The sequence below is a fragment of the Sorghum bicolor genome, chromosome 3 (genome assembly GCF_000003195.3).
Source record: "Sorghum bicolor cultivar BTx623 chromosome 3, Sorghum_bicolor_NCBIv3, whole genome shotgun sequence".
NCBI classification, from domain to species: Eukaryota; Viridiplantae; Streptophyta; class Magnoliopsida; order Poales; family Poaceae; genus Sorghum; species Sorghum bicolor.
In genome coordinates, this window is record NC_012872.2 from 23,339,156 (window position 1) to 23,361,048 (window position 21,893).

Below are 21,893 nucleotides of genomic sequence, written 5' to 3' on the forward strand. Positions count from 1 at the left end.
TATATTAGGTTGTGCCAGAACGGGAGCAGTGGTTAGCAATTTTCGCAAGGTGTGGAAGGCTAACTCACACCCTTCCGTCCAGACAAACTTATGGTCCTTTTGTAGCAAACTTGTCATTGGCTTAGCAATCTTGGAGAAGTCAGGTATGAAACGACGATAATACCCGGCCAGACCAAGAAAACTTCTAACTTCCGAGACAGAGGTTGGTGCCTTCCAGTCCATGACTTCCTGCACTATTGATGGATCCACAGCAATTCCTTCTTCAGACAGAATGTGCCCTAGGAAAGGAACTTTCTTTAACCAGAACTCACACTTGCTGAACTTGGCATATAGCTGATGCTCTCGTAACCGTGTCAGCACGATTCTCAGATGCTCGGTGTGATCTTGCTCATTTTCTGAATACACCAGGATATCATCGATAAACACTACAACAAACTTATCCAATTCCGGCATAAAGACTGAATTCATCAGATACATAAAGTATGCAGGAGCATTTGTCAACCCAAAGGACATGACAAGATACTCGTACAACCCATACCCGGTGGAAAAAGCAGTCTTCGGGATATCTTGCGGACGAATCTTGATTTGGTGATACCCAGATCTCAAATCTATCTTAGAAAACACTCTTGCCTTGGATAATTGATCAAACAGGATATCAATCCTTGGTAAGGCATACTTATTTTTGATTGTCACTGCATTGAGTGGACGATAGTCCACGCACATGCGCAACGACTGATCCTTCTTTTTCACAAACAACGCTGGACAACCCCATTCCGACGAGCTTGGCCGGATGAACCCTTTTTCTAGTAACTCCTTCAGTTGCTTCTTCAGCTCTGCGAGTTCGTTTGGTGGCATCCGGTACAGCCTTCTAGATATTGGCGCTGTACCTGGTATCAACTCGATTGCAAACTCTATTTCCCTATCTGGGGGAAGTCCTGGTAACTCCTCGGGAAACACATCAGGGAACTCACAGACTACTGGAATCTGTGGTAAAGGGACCACGTGCGTAGCACAGGAGATGCTAGCAAGGTCAAGACGACGGGGCAGAGGTACTTGAAAAGAGTCACTGTCCTGCGGTTCTCTGAGAGATAACATTCTCTTTCTAGTATCTATGACAGCATTCCATTCTCTCATCCAGTTCATGCCCATGATAACATCCAAAACTAACCCAGGCATGACGACTAGATTTACCCGAAAAACTCGGCCACTTATGTCCAGGTTTGCCCCTCGGACCACTCTATTGGTCAACACATCTGCCCCTGCTGAGCTGATGCGGTAGCCATAGCCCAGATCTGTAACTGGTTGATTATGCTTTTGTGCAAATGCTTGGTTCATGAAGGAATGCGATGATCCAGAATCAAACAAAACAACTGCAAGATGTTGGTTGACAGAAAACATACCAGTTGTTACCGGTTCTCCTTCCGGGATTTCCTCAATCGAGGTATGATGCACACGAGCTGGATAGGTTGGCTGCTGCCTTTTGGGGTAGGGACATTCCTTAGCAAAGTGCCCCATCTTGTGGCAGTTATAGCACGGACCCTTGGGCGCATTGTTGGCGGCAGGTGCTGCGGCTTGAATTGCCTTTGGCTTGGTAGGAGCTATCGCCACCTTGTACGGCTTCTGCTGGGTTGGATGCCCGGTGTTCCTTCTCTGCGGTGGTCGGAACCTAGCACCCGGGGCAGGAGGACGATACTGCTGTCGCCCTGCCACTGGTGCCCTGGACTGGGATGATCCTGCTTCAAAAGCCCTTTTATGTGACTTGGATGCACTGTAGTTGTTGTTATTGTTCTCTTGGGTCAGACAGTCATTGATATAGGCATTGAAAGTAGCCATGGCCCCTGTACCCATGGTCTTCAGCATCTTTGGATTCAAGCCTCTCTGGAAACTAGCAATCTTCTTAGCCTCCGTGTTCACAAACTCAGGGGCATAGCGAGCGAGATTGTTGAAAGCGTGTAGATACTCCTTCACAGACTTTGTCCCTTGGGACAGCCTCATGAACTCCCCAACCTTCATTTCAACCACACCAGGAGGAATGTAATTTCCCCGGAAAGCGGTGGTGAAGCGGTTCCAGGTGATTGGTGTCCCTTCTAGGTAGGTGGTACGGTGATGGGACCACCAAATCCCAGCAGGTCCTTGCAACTGATGTGCCGCATACTCAGCCTTGAGTTCTTCTGTCATTCGGAGAAGACGAAACTTCTGCTCCATGGTGTTGATCCACTCATCTGCTTCGAGCGGTTCCAAGGCCTCCTTAAAGATTGGTGGCTTGGTATCCATGAAGTCCTTGAACGAACTGTACTGGTTGACCTCCCGGCCACCCTGATTATCCCCACGACGGGTGTTGTCAGCTATGTTGCGCAAAGCTTCTTCCATGTTGCGCTGCATCTGTTCCATGTTGCGTTGGCTCCCCAGAAACTGCGCGAAAAACACATCCGCAGTGTACGGGGGAGATGGTGGTGGTGTTGGTGCTCGGTCCTCATTCCGTTGAGCCCCACTTCCGGATGTACCTGCTCCAAGACCCGGATTGCCGTTACCCCCGCCACGTGTTTGCACCATCTGCATACGCCAATGATAAGCAATTGTTAGGAGTTGCCATCAACCGGTAGAAAATGTGTAAAATCGTGCCCTACTGAATTTACTGAGGGAATAAATTCACACAATAATCTAAGGCACAACAACTCATCATCCACGCACAACATCACTAACAGATTACTTAGCATTCACGCAACAAGGTTCGCGTACATCCAACTTGCCAGCATACATAGACTGGACTTTCACATACTCATAAGGTCTTACATAGCTCGGATCCAAAAGTACACGACATGCCATGCAACATACAACACAAAAGAAAAAGGACTAGCTCTAGAGCCCTAGCATCTAGTCGCTATGATCACTGTCCATGCCGGAGCCATCCTCATCCTCATCTCCACTAGCAGCTGCTCCTATCTCGGGGTCCGCGTCCATCTCGTCCTCAGAGTCCAGCTCCGCTGCTCCAGGCAGGTGGTGAGGGTGGAGCTGGTTATGCAGCTGGTGGATCTCCTCATGCAAGTTCTCATTGTACTCCTCGGCATTAGCTAGCTGCTGCTCTAGCTCCAGCTGTCGGGCTCTCAAAGTGTCCTCCTCCTGCCAGGCTTCATTCCTCTGTCCAAGCACATGGACTAGCATGCGCTCGCAGTTCCTGTGAGCAGTAGTCACCCTGTCCTTCTGCTCCCGCACTGCAAGCAGGTCCTGACTCAGCTCACTGTTCTTCTGGACTGCCTGGTCTCTCTCTCTGGTCACACGAGCCAACTCTGCCTGTAGCCTCTCAACCTCAGAGTCAAACTCACGCTGCAACTGACGCTTCTCATCCTGGACGGTGAGAAGAGACCCGGACAAGCGACCCAAACAACGCTCCAGGCCTCCATAGGTCTTCATCAACGCGTACATGGCACTCGTAGCTGCACTGTCACTGTGCTGGTCCTCATCCGCACTCCTCTCTAGAGCATTCACCTCGGACTGATCCCACACCGAAGTGTAAGGGTCACCCCGGGGAAACACCCCAACGAAGGCGTGGGCCAGCTCCTGTGGAAACCTCTCCATGAGGTCCCTCAAAACTGCGAAAGCTGCCCTGCTGGCACCGTGGAAAGGCGTGACACCTCGGGACTCGTACACCCAACCGCCCCAAGCAGGGTCTCCTCCACTGGTAGGGACAACTGCCTCGATCCCCACCAGGGTCTCGTCACCAAGCGGCTCCTTATCCCAATAGTAGCGAGGCTCCCTTCCTTCGGGATACCCCATCGAACTGAGCACCCTCCAAAGCAAAGTGGGCATCCCAAACTCCTCTAGGAACTTGCTCTTATGTCACGAGCTCCTAGCTGCCAACGGACGGCGAGGGGCCCGCCCACCAGTGGACTTGCGAGCGGTGAGCCTAGTGCGTGCCATCTGCTGCAAATGGAATACCGTGGGTAAGAGCGAGGATTACCTTTATTTATTTCATTTAAAATTAGGACAGATTAAATTAAGGGGGAAAGTAAGCAATGATATGAAATGCACATGATGCATGTACGAACTTACGATCTCACAAACTTGGAAAACAAAGGTTAACACTAAGCGGTATACGCGGTGGCATACAACGTTCTCTCATAACGTATCTAGCGTTCTAAGCGAGAACGTGGTTAGTGTACCTGCAGAAAACTCATTTCAGCCCACCCACAGTATGATTGTGCAGAACAAAATTTAAAACTATCCACTTCACATACACAGACACCCGTCCATGCATGTGACGTATCACTACCCACATCATCGCCCTAATGACGGCATCGCCTCTCAGGACGGAATTCCCAGCATGCGGTACTGTTCCCAAGACACACCAACATGTGTGCATGACACAGCACCTGACAACACTTCCCTAGACCGGCAGTGTATCCGATCATGCTCTCACAACTCCCACTTACCATGGCGTAGAGAAAGAATTGATCCATACATTACCACTCAAATGAATGGCACTCATACTATTTGCACGCCGTATGAGCGACGAAATGAAAATATGATGCATTAACCCCCAAGTCAGTACTTAGCTAGCCACCTTAGAGTCCTTAACTGGGCATAAAGGATATGACCATGGCACACTAGATAATTTTTCCAAAACTTAGTTTAACACCTTGATCATTATTAATTAATTAATTAAATCTTTTACTAAACCGGTTTAGATTTTTGTTTAGAACGTACTTATGAACAGTAACTCGCTAAACCTTGCTCCGATGCCAGCTGTAACAGAACCGACCAAATTATAAGAGATTAAGCCTAATAGTGACCATTTGCATAGTCGAACTATCACGCTTAAGCCCATATAATCCCGGTAGTCCGTGAAATCTCGAAGGATTTCAAACCACACATCACATAACAACCAAGATCGTAATAAGTTTAGCGGTCGTCATCCACAAGTACATCCAGATTACAACATTCATAAATTACATTGGAGTTCTTAAAGTTATTCCAAACCAAGTTCTTCAAGTAGCGGAAGCTTCATAGTTTGAAATTACAACACACACGATAAGTCTGATACAGTGCCATAGTTCGGTCATTCCCACAAAAGCAAAAGAAGAGACGGAGTGACCATCGCCCTTGGTCTAGTCATCACCCATAGCTGGGTACAGACAGAGGATGCAATAACCATAGTACATTTGACCATCTGCAAAACAACATGGGAATAGAACCCTGAGTACGAGAAGGTACTCAGCTAGACTTACCCGTCATAAACTTAAAATAAAGACTCATCAAGGATCATGAAGGCTATTTAGTGGGGTAGCTGACAACCATTTTGCAAAGACCGCAAGGTTTTATTACCCTAACCTACCTAAATATTTTCTTCTTTTATTCTGCTCAAGTTGAAAGTATCATTACCTAATATCTAGGTTTGCTCCTGTGCTATTACAAGCAAGTATGAGACTATGATAGTACCTCATCATAGCATTTCTTAAAACCATTCATCATTATAACCCAAGTGTTCCATAGTCCTTACTACGAGGACAGGGCTCATGTCAAGTGCTCACTATCCAGGAGCGATGGCGATTCGAATCGATTTCTAACCAGCTGGCGAGGTATTCCCCACACAAACCACACTCACTGATCAAGTGAGCTACAGATCACCGTATTACACTATCCAGGACCAATTCGCGGGTTCGGCAGGCACCGCCAGTACCCGAGGACCGTTCCGGCGACCGAGGTATCCAAGGTATACCAGGGTTGCGCGCCGCGCCCTCGTCGTTCTCCTCAACCATCACCAATACAGCGCATGGCGGCTCGATTCCCGGCCCGGATAGTGTTCAGGCTTCGCGGTCGGAACGACTTATCCTTCCAGCTAAGTGTGGGGCATGCGTTCAATATGACAAGAGGGCCGTCAACGATCGGTCCTTAATCGACACAGGCAGGGGCACCATGGTCAACCCACCATAAGACCCTGCCCGGTCTCCAAATTCATTCCACACTTGGTTATTCGTTCCCCGAGCAACCAATGCTTAAACAAGCAGGTATCCACCTATATCTCGCAGGTGACAGGGAATCACCCGACTTCTACCGAACTAAGCAAGCTAAGCATAGACTCCGTGCCTATCTACATAGGACAAGGTAGTCGAATGAGTAGGAATAACAAGGAGTACTCATGCAGCAACGGTATCAGGCAACTCCTATCACTTAATATGCAATACAGTAGAACAAGTATAGCACTTTATATAAGTTAGCGAGAATAGGGAGACTTAGAATGCTCCGGGGCTTGCCTTTCTCAAACGTGCTGGGTCGGTGATCCGGACACTCCTGCAGTTCCTCTCCGGGTTCCGGGGCTTCCGGAGGTTCCTGCTCCTGTATCTCCTCGGGTTCCTCGGGTCCTACTTCGTTTTCCTGCGAGCCTGTATGATGCATATATGCTCATGAGTGGAGTGCGAGATGCCCGAGTGGATGCTTGTATGAGAAAGTACCAAAGGAGTCATGTTATGATGCATAGGTGATGCACTTGGTCATGCTTATTACAAGGTAGTCAACATCATCCAAGAACAATTAACTGAATCAAGCATCTATTGCATTCTCTTCTACAAATATTTTTCAAATGCAACCAGCAACCCCCATGATGCTTCAAAGATACACCAAACCCAACTTATTCCATTCAACCTATATGTATACACCCTTCATAGTTTTCTTTATTCAATTCTAAGCCCATTAACAATCACATGCAATTCTGTTCATCAATAAATCCCAGAAAAATTACAGGAGACTACTAGCTAATCATAAAGTCTACTGTAAATTTCTCATAATTTTTGGTTACTTATTTTGAGCCACAAAAATCACAAGATCAATTAATAAGGCAAGTAAAATCACTCTACTGGGTTACAAGTGTCAAACAACAGATTTCATATTTTTACAATTTGCATAATATCATAAGAAACACCCACAAAATTTTCCAGATTTATTGCATGACCCATTTAATTATTAAAAATCATAAAGCACTGCCATGCAAGCATTTAAATTACCATAAATTCATTTATTCATCAAATAATATGTAGTAATATTTTCCCAGTGAGTAAACTCACATGCAAAGCCAACAAAACAAATTTTACATTTTTCAGAGCCCTATTTTGTTTACTATGCATTTTCCAAGTTTAACAAAATCATGGATAAAATATATTCACACAGAAAAGTTGCTTAATCATGACATGCAAACATACTAGGCTATAGATCTGGAAATAAGGATTGCACCAAAATTTATTTCACAATTTTTGGAACTATATTCATCAAGATATGGATTTTTGAACATTTAAATCATTTCCTGGAAATTATTTTTCTGAAAACAAAACAAATCCACCCCGAGACCTGCTAGGTGCACCCGGTGCAGTGCACCCGCGGCCGCTGACGAGCGGACCCGCCTGCCAGCCGGGCCCGCTGGTCAGAGCGCAGAGGGGGAAGAACTCCGGCGAGCCGGAGCTCACCGTCGGCGACCCCTTTCGGCGAATCAAGCGGCTCTACACGCTCTATGACTCACGGCGGACCTAGCGCACCCATTTGCGCGGCCTAAAACGGACCGGAGCAAGCTCGCCACCGGCCATGGCGGAGCGGCGGCGCTGCTCATCGTCGGTACGGGACGCCGGCTCGGTAGAGCGTGGCTGGAGGGGCTTGCGAGCATCGCGGTGCCAAGGCGAACACAATGCGCCAACTACGCAGCACCGGAATGCAGGGAGACGCGCGGACCACGCGTGCGGCGGCGGAGCTCTCGCCGGAGAAGAAAGCGAGGGCGAGCGGGGCTCACCGTGTCTTACCGAGCGCTCAGATGAGCGTTCCGCAACGGCGGAGCGAGGGCGAAGCTCGGGGAAGAACTAATCGAAGAATGGCGCACGCACGGGGGAGGATCAGCCGAGACGGAGCTCGGGCTCCAATGGCGGCGGCGGCGCTCTGCGCGTGCGGGGCGAGGGCGAGAGAGCGAGAGAGAGGGAGCTGAGGGGCGCAAATGGGAGCGGGGGCGGAGGCGAGCGCGACCAGGGGCTCCTGGTGGCCGACCAGGGCGTCTCCACGCCGCCGCATGACCGCCATGCGGCGGCCGAGTCCTGCCGGCGCGCCACGGCGTCGCGGCGAGGCCGTCCGCGCGCGGACGCGGGCGCGAGCGCGAGGAAGGGGGAGGGGAGAGCGCGGGCGGGCCGAGCCGGCTTCGGCCAGTGGGCCAGAAGCGAGGCCGCGGCCTGCTAGCGCCCCCTTTTCCCTTTTCCATTTTTTTTTAAAAATTCTTTTCTTAAATCCTCTTCCAAAAGCATTTTGACCATTTTCAAATCATTTTCACCATTTTCACCCAAAAGCAAAGTGGTGCCAAACTAAAAGCTCTACAACTTTGCTTTAATAGGTAAGACCAAATTCTAAATAGAATTTGAATTACAAATTAAAACTTAGTTCTAGGTTTTTAATAAAGTTATTTTGGATATTTTGTATAATTTCCATAGCTCCAAAAATTGCACAAAAATGTTCTAAATTCTTCTCACTCATAAAGCAACCTAATTTGAATATTTCACAATTTTAGAAACAAGCATCACATTTTTAACATAATTAAAGCACATGAAATGATGCACATAAAACCATATTCTCAGAAGAATGACATGCTCATGATGCTTATGATTGATAAGAGTGCTTATGCATGACTTTGATGAGACTAACTGCATGCTTAACACCTAGGGTGTTACAGCTCCGATCTCTAGAAGACCTTATAGGATGCCACCTAATGAATTAGCTGAGCTTAAGACCCAACTAAATGAGTTGTTGAAGAAGGGTCTTATTCGTCCTAGTTCTTCTCCTTGGGGTTGTCCGGCTATCTTTGTGAAGAAGAAGCATCAATCTTTGAGCATGTGTGTGGACTATCGTCCCCTAAATGCGGTGACTATCAAGAACAAATATCCTCTTCCTCGCATTGATATTTTGTTTGATCAGTTGTCCAAAGCTAAGGTATTCTCCAAGATTGATTTGCGATCTGGGTACCATCAGATCAAGATCCGTCCTGAAGATATACCTAAAACGGCTTTCTCGACGAGGTATGGGTTGTATGAGTACCTTGTCATGTCCTTTGGTCTTACAAATGCACCTGCTCATTTCATGTATCTTATGAATTCGGTGTTCATGCCCGAATTGGACAAGTTTGTGGTGGTCTTCATTGATGATATCTTGGTATATTCTTGCAATGAAGAGGAGCATGCAGAGCATCTGCGTGTAGTGTTGTCGCGTTTGCGCGAACATCAGCTTTATGCTAAGTTTAGCAAATGCGAGTTTTGGCTAAAGAAAGTACCTTTCTTAGGCCATGTCTTATCTGAAGAAGGCATATCTATGGATCCGGCTAAGGTGCAGCAAGTGCTGGATTGGAAAGTTCCAACTTCGGTACACGAGGTTCGGAGTTTTCTCAGTCTTGCTGGATATTACCGTCGATTCATTCCGGAATTCTCCAAAATATCCAAGCCTATGACTCGTCTACTTCAGAAAGATGAAAAGTTTGTGTGGACACCTGAGTGTGAAGAGGCATTCCACAAGTTGAGGACATTGCTGACATCAGCTCCTGTTCTAGCTCAACCTGACATCGAGAAGCCCTTCGATGTCTTTTGTGACGCATCAGGCATTGGTTTAGGCTATGTGTTGATGCAGAAAGGTCGCGTTATCGCGTATGCCTCACGCCAACTTCGAAAACATGAGGTCAATTACCCTACTCATGACTTAGAGTTGGCAGCAGTTGTTCATGCTTTGAAAATCTGGAGGCATTATCTGCTGGGTAATCTGTGTAATATCTACACCGATCATAAGAGCCTCAAGTATATCTTCACTCAACCTGAACTGAACATGCGGCAGCGAAGGTGGCTTGAGTTGATTAAAGATTATAATCTCCAAGTGCACTATCATCCGGGCAAGGCAAACGTGGTGGCGGATGCCTTGAGTCGGAAAGCGCACTGTCACTCAATCCAAGTGGAAGATCCGTTGTTGTCACGTCTTATGCATCCACTTGTGCTCAACCAAATTTCTCTGGAAAGTACCATTCGCAATCGAGTCATCAAATTGCAGCAGACAGATGTAGGCATCCACCATATCAAGAGAAAGATGAAAGAAGAAGAAACCAAGCATTTCCGGGTTGATGAAAACGGAATTCTTTGGTTCAAGGATCGACTTGTGGTCCCAAAAGACCGTGAGCTACGAAATCAGATCATATCTGAAGCTCATTCATCCAAATTGTCTATCCATCCTGGTAGTAGCAAGATGTATCAGGATTTAAAACCGTTGTTTTGGTGGACAAAGATGAAAAAGGAGATAGCTGCTTTTGTCGCTCGTTGTGACAATTGTTGTCGTGTGAAGGCTGTTCACATGAAAGCTGGTTTGCTTCAACCCTTGTCAATTCCTGGTTGGAAATGGGAAGAAGTCAGCATGGATTTCATCAGTGGACTCCCCATTTCTGTTAAGGGTTACGACTCCATCTGGGTGATTGTAGATCGGTTGACCAAGGTTGCTCGATTTATTCCAGTCCGAACTGATTATCGTCCCCATCAGTATGCGGAGTTGTATTTCGAGCACATTGTTCGTCAGTATGGTGTGCCTCGGACAATCATATCTGATCGTGGGCCACAGTTCACTGCCCGATTTTGGGAATGTCTGCATGAGCAAATTGGTACTCATTTAGTCCGCAGCTCTGCTTATCATCCCCAAACAGCTGGGCAAACTGAACGAGTTAACCAAATCCTTGAAGATATGTTGAGAGCATGTGCTCTCTCATCAAAAGGTTCTTGGGTTAAGTGGTTGCCATTAGCTGAGTTCTCCTACAACAATAGTTATCAGGAGAGTATCAAGATGGCTCCATTTGAAGCCTTGTAGTGTCGAAAGTGTCGAACCCCGTTAAATTGGGTGGAAGCCGGGGAACGAAGGTTTTACGGCATCGATTTCGTGAACGAAGCAGAGCAGAAAGTCCGAACTATCCAGCAACATCTGGAAGCTGCTCAAGCTCGTCAGAAAAGTTATGTCGACAAGAGAAGGAAGCCGATTGAGTTTTCAGTTGGTGACCATGTGTACATCAAGGTGTCTCCAATGAAGGGTGTACAAAGGTTCGGAGTCAAGCGAAAGCTTGCACCTCGCTATGTGGGACCTTATCGGATTCTCGAAAAGAAAGGGGATGTGGCATACAAAGTTCAACTCCCAGTTGCGCTTCGAGCTATCTTCCCTGTCTTCCACGTATCACAATTGAAGAAGTGCCTTCGTGTACCGGAGGAGCGAGTGGAAATTCGAGATATCAAGTTGAAGTCCGACTTGGTGTATGAGGAGAAACCCGTAGCGATTCTTGATCGCAAGGAACGGGAAACGCGTAATCGTGTGGTTAAGCTTCACAAGGTATTGTGGAGCAACCACGGGGAGGAAGATGCTACTTGGGAGACGGAGGATTATTTAAAAGAAGTTTACAAAACCTTCTTCGAAAATCAGTAAGCTTTCAAATCTCGGGACGAGATTTTTGTAAGGGGGGAAGGCTGTAACACCCCAGTGTTATGGTTGCATTGATCATGTGCATAGCATGAGCATCATCATCCATTCAAAGCATCCATGATCATCATCTATCTTGAGGCATGTCATCCTATGCAAAATTATGATTTAAATTGCTTAAATAGGCTTCCTATGCTTATGTTTGAGTGAACAATATTTGTGTTTGTTCTTAATGTCTTGGTAATTAGTTTATCTATGCTTAACTTAATCTTGGGAACAATGTTCATGTTGATCACTTTTCCAAAATATGCTTTTAAGTCATACTTATGAAAATAGGCCATAGAAACCTCTTTTGCTTAGGCTTTTAAAAAGTGCTTCATAAAATGTTTGCATGTCAAAACTTTCTACAGCAAAGTTGTAGCAAATTTTATAAGGAACAAAAGTTGTTTTACGGCCATCTCATGAAAATGAACACAAATAGCCCAAAAGTGACCCACAAGGCAGATTTGGGGTTGTTTCCAACACTTAGAAATTTTTCTAAGTCTGGGAACGAAACCAGTTTGTTCGATTGATTTTGAAAACTTCACAACTCTCAATCCAGGGCGATCTAGCTCTTCCTCCAGTTGACAAAGTTGTAGATCTCGCATAGTACTTCAAGTTTGTCAACTACGCCATCTCCTAATTCGCTCTGGTTTGGGAGATAATCGTCGGTGAAGTGGCTCTGTCAGACGAGCACCCTTTCTTCTGAATCGAGCCTGAGCTCGTCGACGTGGCCGACCGCCGGCAGAGCTCCGACGCCATTTGTCGACCGTACGCCGCTTCTGGCCCCGCTTGTCAGCCCTCGTCGCGTGCATGACCTCAACGGCGATGTCCCGCGCGAAGTGGACGCGTCCACTCGCTCTGCCTCGCCCTCTCTCGCCTGAAACTCGCCCGCAGCGAGCTCACCGCCGCGAGCTCACTCCGGCGAGCTCGTGTGCGCTCCTCACTGCGTCTCCGTCCACCAAACTCCACCCAAAGCTCCGCCGTGAGCCGCTCTCCAAGCTCCACCCTCTAACTCGCCGAGAAACCCAATGGTGAGCCGACATTCTCTTCTTCCCCCAAATCTGTCCGCCGTGACCTTCTTCTCCGGCGAACTCAATGCCGAGTGCCGTGAAGCTTCTCATCGTCTCTAGTTAGGTCCTAGAGGTAGCTTAGGTCCTTAGCGAGCTTTTGCGCCACCTGGTGGACGCTCTACCGGGTTCTCCGTCGCCGGACACGGTGCGCAGCGCCGCCGTGCTTCCGCCGGAGTTGGGTGCTCTCGTGGCCAGCAGGCTCCGCGAGGATCCAGGCCAAGCCGCGTACCTAGGAAGCTTCGCCGTAGTCCGCTGGTGCTGTAGAAGGCCTTAGGTCACGCTCTACCGGCCTGAGGGCTCCGGCGTAACGCCGAGCACCTCCGCCGAGCCGCCATTGTCGACGGTGAGCTCCTTCCGGTGGCTCCGCCGTGGGAAAAGTGGGGTCAATCGAGTCGTTAGGGTTCGGGGATCACGTTGATGCCTTGGGTTTGGCCGGAGAACTCGCCGTCGCGGAGAAATCGCCGGTGAAAGTCGCCTCGGCCGTGAGGAAGAAGAGCCTGACAGATGGGACCCACTGTCAGCGACTCTCTCTTTTTCCCCCTTTTCTTTTATTCAAAATCCTGATTTTTGGCTTTCTTGCAAAAATCATATCTCCTGTTTCTGAGATCCAAAAATTGTGAAACAAATTTTGTGTTGTTTCTTGAGATGGCTAGTATTTAATAAAAATATAAAATGAGTCATGTTTTCTGAGAAATTATTTATTAAGGATTTAATCTTATTATTCATGGATAAATGCATATCTCTGGTTATACTGCTTAGTTCTGAAAATTTTATGGTAGCCTTTGCATGGCATTAGAGTGCTCTGATAAGTATTTCATGATTTTTGGAGCACTGCAGTTGTGATATGTAAATTGTGTTTGAATTATGGCTTGTTTCTTTAATTAAATCACATAAAATAATTGGTGCTTATGCTGGTGCTCTACTTTGGTAGTAAACATTTTTGTGGTATTCCCAGGATATAAATAATCTGAAATCTGTTGTTTGACACCATATAAGTCATGTTTTGGAATTTATGAAATAAATGCTTTGATACATGTTAAATGCATATCTTTAATTTGGCATATGCAATGGTCCTGAAATTTTTATGGTGATGATCTGATGTTATACTTGTGCCTCTGTAATTTTTGTAGATTTTTCTGAGCACTTTAACTAATATCTTGTAAATACGCCTTATCTAAAGTTAATTAATAAATGCCCTGTTAAGTAATTGTTTTGGGGTTTTCAACTGAGGATCTGGTGACCTTGTATTATGTTTGTGCTCATGAGTCATATGGTTGGCATGATTTGTGTTTTGGTCATGTCATTAAATAATTAACTATTGGGTTAAATGCTGTTCTGGACAGCAAGGTAGCAATGTAACGGTTACTTACTGATAACTTGACTTTCTGTGAAACTTGTCTAAATCAAAGTTGTACTAAACTTGTTGAACTAGATGTGGTTTAAATTTGAGGTCATTTGGCCAAGTAGTTTGAAAGTTATAGCTGTTCCAAGTTGGGTTCCAGAAATAGGGGTTCTCTGTTTTTCTGGAACAGAACCTGGAACTTTGTCTAAAATGACTAGTTTAATATTTGAATCTTGCTGTTATGTGTGAAGATGGGTTGTAGACAATTTCATAAGCTTTCCAGAATGTCCTTACTCTTGTTTGTTGGATCTGCCTACCATTAGTTAAGATTTATTTACTGAGCATACTTGTTTTGTGTTGCTTGCTGTTTTAGTAGCATGATAAGTTTTGGGTTGCATTAACTTGTTTACTTGTGTGAGCTTGTATGACTGTTGCTCCGTAAATGAGTGTCCAGTGAGTTGCTGTGTTATTAAGCATTCATCGTTAGCATGTGCACCTTCTCATTCATCGAGCATGCAATAGGTGCACCGGACGTGGCAGTTTCCTTCGAGCTCCAAGCGAACCCCGAAGGCCAGGAAGGCAGCCAGGAGGTGGAGGTCCAGCAAGTCGGACTCGAGGAGCCCGAAGAAGAAGTTGAGTGCCCGAATCACGAGCCGGCATCGTTCGTGAAAGGCAAGCCCCGGAGCATTCTAAGTCTCCCTCTATTTTCGAAAGTTTACTTAATATGTTATATCTATTGATGCATTACGTATAGGAGTTGTGATGAAACTGTTGCTGCATTCTACTCTATCCTTGTCCAGATAACTCACCCTCCCTGGTTGTAGAGTTAGGTTCGAGTAGCAGCTTAGCTATGCTTTAATCGGTAGAAGTCGGGTGATATCCTGTCATCCGCGCGATATAGGGTTATGTCGGATCACGATGGACTATATGTGCTATCGTGGATGGAACCTGATTAAATTGACTTAAGCCGGGTGGAGTTTTGCAAGTTTGTAGTAACTCCATCTGTGGCAGCTAAGGACCGATCGTTGTACGTCCTCTTGTCATGTTGAACGCATGCCTAACACTTAGTTGGCCGGATAACTCGTTCCGACCGTGAAGCCGAGTAGTACGACTCAGGCCGGAAGACCGGCAAGTATAAAGTGCGCACTACCGGAGGAAGTGCGGTGTGCGGGGGACCATTGGCGTAAGTCCAAAGGCAGGTGAGTTAAAATTCCTGACCTCCCTGGCAGAGTGGTAGCCCTGGGAGTGCGGCGCTGATCGGAGCCGCGATTCCTGAGTTGTACCAAAGGTGACCCTTTGGCTCTCCGGCAGGGGATGCTTGGGTGAGTGCTAGGAGTAAACCTCCAGCTGGATAGGAATTCGATTCGAATCGCCGTCTCTCCCGGTTAGTGAGAACTTGACAGAGCAGCGGCAAACATAGCATTCACTAATGGATTTGGTTCAAGATAATGATGATAGCAAGAAGAACATATGAGGAATTTGATATGGTTATTATTGTTTGTAATAATCAAGTGATGTGTTGTAGTACAGGTGCTAATCTAGTGGTAGGCTGATGATAAATAAAGATGATGCTCCCAAAATAATTTAGTTGTAACTTAAGCTTTTGGCAAAAAGAGAGAGTCAACCAGCTCCACTTGATATTTAGCCTTGAATGATCCTTGGTGTCTTTTATGTATTACTAGACGGGTAAGTCTAGCTGAGTACATTCTCGTACTCAGGGTTTATTCCCACCTGTTGCAGATGATATCTTCTATGACGGATTCTGCAAGACCTGTCTCCATCCCGCTGGGGATGAGGACTAACCGTCGGGCACGGTTCTCTAATCTTCTCGTCTATGATGCTTTTGGAAGGATGGCATAGAGTCTGGCAGTAACAAAACTTGTGAACTGAACTTTGAACAAGTGTGTGTAATTATTTTGCTTCCGCTACTTTGAACAAGTGTTGTAATAACTTAATACTCCGATGTGGTGCCGCTTCGACGGCAAAGAATGACTATGTAACATTCGTTGTGTTTATGTTGAACTATTACGATCTTGGTTTGTTACGAGTTGGTTTGAAGTCCTTCGTGATTTCGATTGACTACCGGGATTATATGGGCTCAAGTTTAGAAACTTGATTGCTTGGTGATCGTTTCTGCACTTGATCTCTTATAATTTGGTCGGTTCTGTGACAGCCGGGAGGAGCCCGCGTTGTGCCAACCCGGACGAGGGCCCCGAGACATCATCACCACCACGCCTCCCCACCCAAGAAGAGGCGTGGACAGCACTATCATCGCCCTTCTGGCTCGCCACGACCGGCAGTCCGTGCCAGGCAGGAGGCGGCACGAGAGCCGATAGCCCGGTGCACCACGGGCACAACGGCTCAGCGCCATGGGGATCACACGACGACGGGAGGTGACGCACCCCGTGCACTCTCCCCCACCGCCAAGCTACTTCCACATGGGCTGTTCGCCTCTAGAGGAGCCTTGCCGTTCGGCCTGGACAATACTGCAGCGTCGCTCGCCAGGGCGATATGCCCAAACGCCCAGACGTACGTGGAGAGACCAATGGTCCTCCCATGCGGCCCTAGAGCGCAGCGACCGACGTCCGAGCTACCGGACTTCTCCCAGGTACGAGGCCTCCGCCGCTTAGGCCTTGGGCGGTACACGATTGCCTCCCTCAGACAGCGGCTGCTGGAGGAAGGACGCGGATGTTTCTACGCCGCCGAGCCAACCTCTGACTCGGAATCCGACAGCCACGTCCCTACTAGGGAGTGCTTCCATATTGACGGTGCGGTGGAAACCACCGACGAGACACAAGACGCCGTTGCAGGCGGGCGAGCTCCTGTAGCGAGGGAAGTCCCCAGGATGCCTGGGAATGACGGTCAAGTCGACCCCCCTCCACAAGAAGACAGAGCCGCGCAAATTGCGCAACTACAAGAGCTCAAGGCAAAGCTTGACGAGGATGGTGAGCGCCTTGTCCTGCTCGAGCAGATCCTCGAGCAGGACCTGCCTTACCCGCCTGGTGGATGTGTCCGCAGACGAGCTCGAGAGGTACACCGACAGATCGTTGGAGACGCAGAGCCAGAGCAGCCCGTCAGCCATTTCCCTCGAGTAGGCCAGAACGTCGTGGCAGCAACAATGTTGCTGCGAAACATGCCGGAGCCGTCAAACTCCCAAGCTCGACGCATTCGAGACGAGGTGCAGACACTCTTCCAGGTGGCGGCAGTTCAACAGGCCGGAAGCTCGGCTTCTCGACATCGAGGAGCTGCCACTAAAAAGCGCGATGAGCCACCCCAAAACGAAAAGGAGGTGTCAGTCCATCAGCAGCCACCTCCTCGAGGAAAAAAGACCACGCTCGTTCTCCCCGTCGACATTCAGCGTCGACACGACGCGCGACGTGACATTGAAGAGAATCGACGCCGTCGGTACTGGGACGCGGAAGAGCGCGGTTATAGTGCCCATCGCGGTGGGAGGTACGACAGTGATGAAGATCGGATGGCTCCAGAGCCACCAGGCCCATGGGTATTCAGGAGGGCAATCTGCAGCACGCCGCTGCCCAGCCCGTTCCGACCCCCGACCAGCATCGCGAAGTACAACGGAGAAACCTAATCGGAGCTATGGCTGGCAGACTTCAGGCTGGCCTGTCAGCTGGGTGGTGCTCGAGGAGACGATCGAGCCATCATCAGACAGCTGCCACTCTTCCTTTCCGACACCGCTCGCAGGTGGCTCGAAGAGCTCCTGGCCGATCAGATCCATGTCTAGGTCGATCTGGTTAGAGTTTTCGAAGTAATTTCAAAGGGACCTACATACGGCCTGCGAACTCGTGGGACCTCAGCAAGTGCAAGCAGAAGTCAGGAGAAACTCTTCGAGAGTACGCTCGACGCTTCTCAAAGCAACGCACCGAGCTGCCGCACATCCCCGATCACGACGTCATCCTGGCCTTTGTCTCTGGTACCACCAGTCGAGACTTGGTACGGGAATTAGGCCGGAATCGCCCTCAGATCGTCGACGAGCTGATGGATGTGGTGGCCAACTATGCGGCAGGAGAAGAAGCGATCGGTGCCATCTTCAGCTGTGAAGGAAGGAAAGGCAAGCAGCCCGCCGACAATGACGAAGGCCCCAGTCGAGGGCTCAAGAACATCAAGAAGAAGAAGAAGACCCGGCCGTCCCAATGGGAAGACCTCGACGACGATTTCGTCGCCGCCATAGAACGCAAAAAGCCTCGAGGCCCCTAGATGGGGGCATCTTCGATAAGATGCTAGAAGAGCCGTGCCCTTACCATAAGGGGGGAGCCAACCACAAGCTCAAGGACTGTCGTATGCTGAGAAAGCATTTCGACGGTCTGGGGTTCAGGAAGGACACGCGCGATGACCCAAAGAAAGAGAAGGGTGGCGAAAAGGAGGACGACAAGGACGACGGTGGTTTCCCTGCCGTCCACGACTGCTACATGATCTACGGCGGGCCCTCGACGCAGTTGACCGCAAGGCAGCGCAAGAGGGAACGCCGTGAGGTCTTCACAGCAAGGATGGCGGTGCCCCAGTACCTCAGCTGGTCGAGCACCCCTATCACCTTTGATCAAGAGGACCACCCCGACAAAGTAGTTGCCCCTGGCGTTTACCCGCTCGTCGTCGACCCTATCATCATCAACACAAGGCTCTCAAAGGTAATGATGGACGGTTGCCCCTGTACCAACTTCTGAAGAGAGTCGAGCGCTTCTCTTGGACCCCCGAGGCCGGGGAAGCCCATGAAAACTTGAAGAAAACGTTGACCTCAGCACCAGTCCTGGTCCCACCTCAACTTGCAGAACCGCTGCTCCTTTATGTTGCCTCGACAACCCAGGTCGTCAGTGCAGCTGTGGTGGTCGAGAGGCAGGAGGAGGGGCATGCATTGCCTGTCCAGAGGCCAGTTTATTTCGTCAGCGAGGTACTCTCGAGACCAAAGCGCGTTACCCACAGATCCAGAAGCTGATCTATGCCGTAATCCTCGCCCGACGCAAGCTGCAGCACTACTTCCTCGGCCATCCTATCACAGTGGTCTCATCCTTCCCCTTGGGAGAGATCATCCAAAGTCAAGAAGCCACGGCAAGAATCGCCAAATGGTCGGTCGAGCTTATGAGTGAGACTCTCACTGATGCACCCCGTAAGGCTATCAACTCGCAAGCCCTTGTGGATTTCGTCACATAATGGACAGACTCCCAGCTCCCCCCGGCCTAGGTTCAGGCGGAGCTGTGGACGATGTACTTCGACGGGTCTCTCATGAAGAGAGGAGCTGGGGCGGGGGGTACACTCACTTGCTGGTGGCCATCGACAAGTTCTCCAAATGGATTGAGGCTTGACCCATCACCAACATCCGTTCCGAGCAAGCCGTCCTTTTCTTCACCAACATCATCCACCGGTTTGGGATTCCCAACGTCATCATCACCGACAACGGCACTCAGTTCACCGGCAAAAAGTTCCTAGCCTTCTACGATCAGCATCACATACATGTGAACTGGTCTGCAGTTGCCCACCCTCGAACTAACGGCCAGGTCGAGTGTGCCAACGGCATGATTTTGCAGGGGCTCAAACCGAGAATCTATAATCGCTTGAAGAAATTCGGCAAGAAATGGGTTGACGAGCTTTCCTCAGTCCTATGGAGCTTAAGGACTACGCCAAGCAGGGCCACAAAATACACCCCATTTTTCATGGTATATGGCTCTGAGGCCGTGCTCCCGATGGATCTCGAGTTTGGGTCCCCTCGACTCAAAGCATACAACGAGCAATCAAATAAGGAGACTCAAGAGAATGCGGTCGACCAGCTCGAGGAAGATCGAGACATGGCCCTCCTCAACTCCGCCAGGTACCAACAGAAGCTCCGACGCTACCACGACAAGCACATGCGCAAGAGGGACCTGAACGTGGGCGACCTCGTCCTACGACGGCGGCAAAGCAATCAAGGACGCCACAAGCTGACTCCACCTTGGGAAGGCCCATACATGGTGGACGAGGTCTTGAAAACTGGAACATACAAGCTCGCAGACGAAAAGGGAGCGATCTTCACTAATGCATGGAACATCGAACAGCTACGTCGATTCTACCCCTAGAATTTCAAAGCTTTATGTTCCCACGTACATTCTGTACCAAGGTTTTGTAAATGAATGCATGAATAAATAAAGTCTTTCCCTCGAGCGATTTACTTTTTCATGAGTCAAAATCTCGACGATTAGAAGGGGGTACCGACTATGACCTAACATAGTCAATACCCCGTCGGGGGCTAGCAGGGGGGTGACCCCACCCCAGGTGTCGAAAAAACCATGTAACCCTTTCATTCCCATCAGTAATCTCGTGCGGTTGAGTAGTAAAGGTACCTCGAGCCCCTTAAGGGCTGAGAAACGACGAGCCTGATACCTCCTACGCCCCCGGGCTACGGAAACTCTACTTGCCTCCTCACCCTCAAGGCAATCGAGACCGCCTTAAACAAAAGACCGAGCGGAAAAAAACAAACATAGGCGCAAGAAGAAGTAAAGAAGCCTCAGCGGAAAGACACATAAAAATTTGACAACCACTTAAAAGACGTCATACTACTTAAAGATAGAGTAGCAAAGTACTGTACAAAGGGGCCCAGGCACCCAGAGCAGGCTCGCAGGCCTCAGTCCGCATTGCGGTCCTCACCGCCCTCACCTGCGCCCGAGCTAGTCTCAGGAGGCAGTACCTCTGGCTCGAACAGCCTAGCCAAACTCTCTCCAGGAGCCTCTGCATCGTCGATCAAGGCTTGGAGCCTCTCTTCGTTCTCCACATCGGTCTTGGAGATGTCACTGACGAAGCCGTGGGACACCACCTCCATGTCGTAGGAGAAGCCTTAGCAGACAACGGCCATTGCCCGCTTCACCCCGATGTGGAGAGCGTCCCGCACTCGATCCCTCAGCGTCGCGCCTAAGTAGCACAGCTGATCGACCAGCGTGTCGCCTCGAGCTTCCTCCTTCGACTCGTCCATGGGCTCAACCTCCTAAGAGGTTGAGAGATCGCTTATCCCCATTCGAAGACGATGGTTCAAAGCAACCTCCCCCTCGAGCTGGGCTTTGGCATTGCGAACCTCAACTTGGGCGGCCAAGAGCTCGCCTTTAAGCCATGTGAATGCCAACACAAAAAGCTTTAGATAAAACCAAGCACATCTCGGAAAGAAAACCCGACAATAGAAACATACCGCGGACACTCTCCTCCAGAGCTGTGTTCTCGCCAACTAATTTGGTGTTGGCCATCTTGATCTCTCTGTTAGAGCGTGCCAACTCAGTGTTGGCAACACGTAGATCTTCGATCGCTTTGCCAGCCTGAGCAATGGCTCCATTCTTCTCCAGCAGCTCTCCCTTCAGATGATCAATGTCGTCGGAGAGGCTGCGGGATCGAGTCCGCTCCACCTCGAGGTCTTCGAGGGCCTTCTTCTTGGCTTCTTCCGCGGCGCTCCTGGCGATCTCGCCGTTCATATGCTCCACCTTCATCCTCTGGAAGAATTCTCGAAGGGAGTCCAGATCAGTCTTGAGGAGGCCCTTCTCCTTGTCCAGATCAGCAACGACGTTCTTGTAGGACAGGGCCTCCTCCCGGGCCTTGGACGCAGCCTCCTCGACCGTCAGAGCCCGCTCCCTCAATAGCACAGCCTCTTCCACGGCCTTCTTTGAGGCCTCTCGAGCCTCGGACAGGGCATCCTCCCTCTCCTTCTTCTCCTCCTTGAGCGCCAAGAGCTCTTTATAAGCTTTGAGGAGTTTCTCCTGCGACTCCAGGAGTTGGTCTTTGAGGAGGGGAGCTGCTCCCAGCCGCCTCTCGTGGCATGAATGAAGCTTGACTTAATATGGGATGTCTCTTTTAGGTCCTGCGAGCCGGTGATTGAGCAGTTAGAACCCAAAACCAATGAGTTCCCTAAAGATTAAAAGACTAGGAGACTTACAAAGTAGGCAGGCCCGAGCCCATTGTTTACAACGTCCGACAAGAGCCCCACCGTGTGCTTCATCCAAAGGCGGAGCTCCTCGACGTGCTCCCACTTC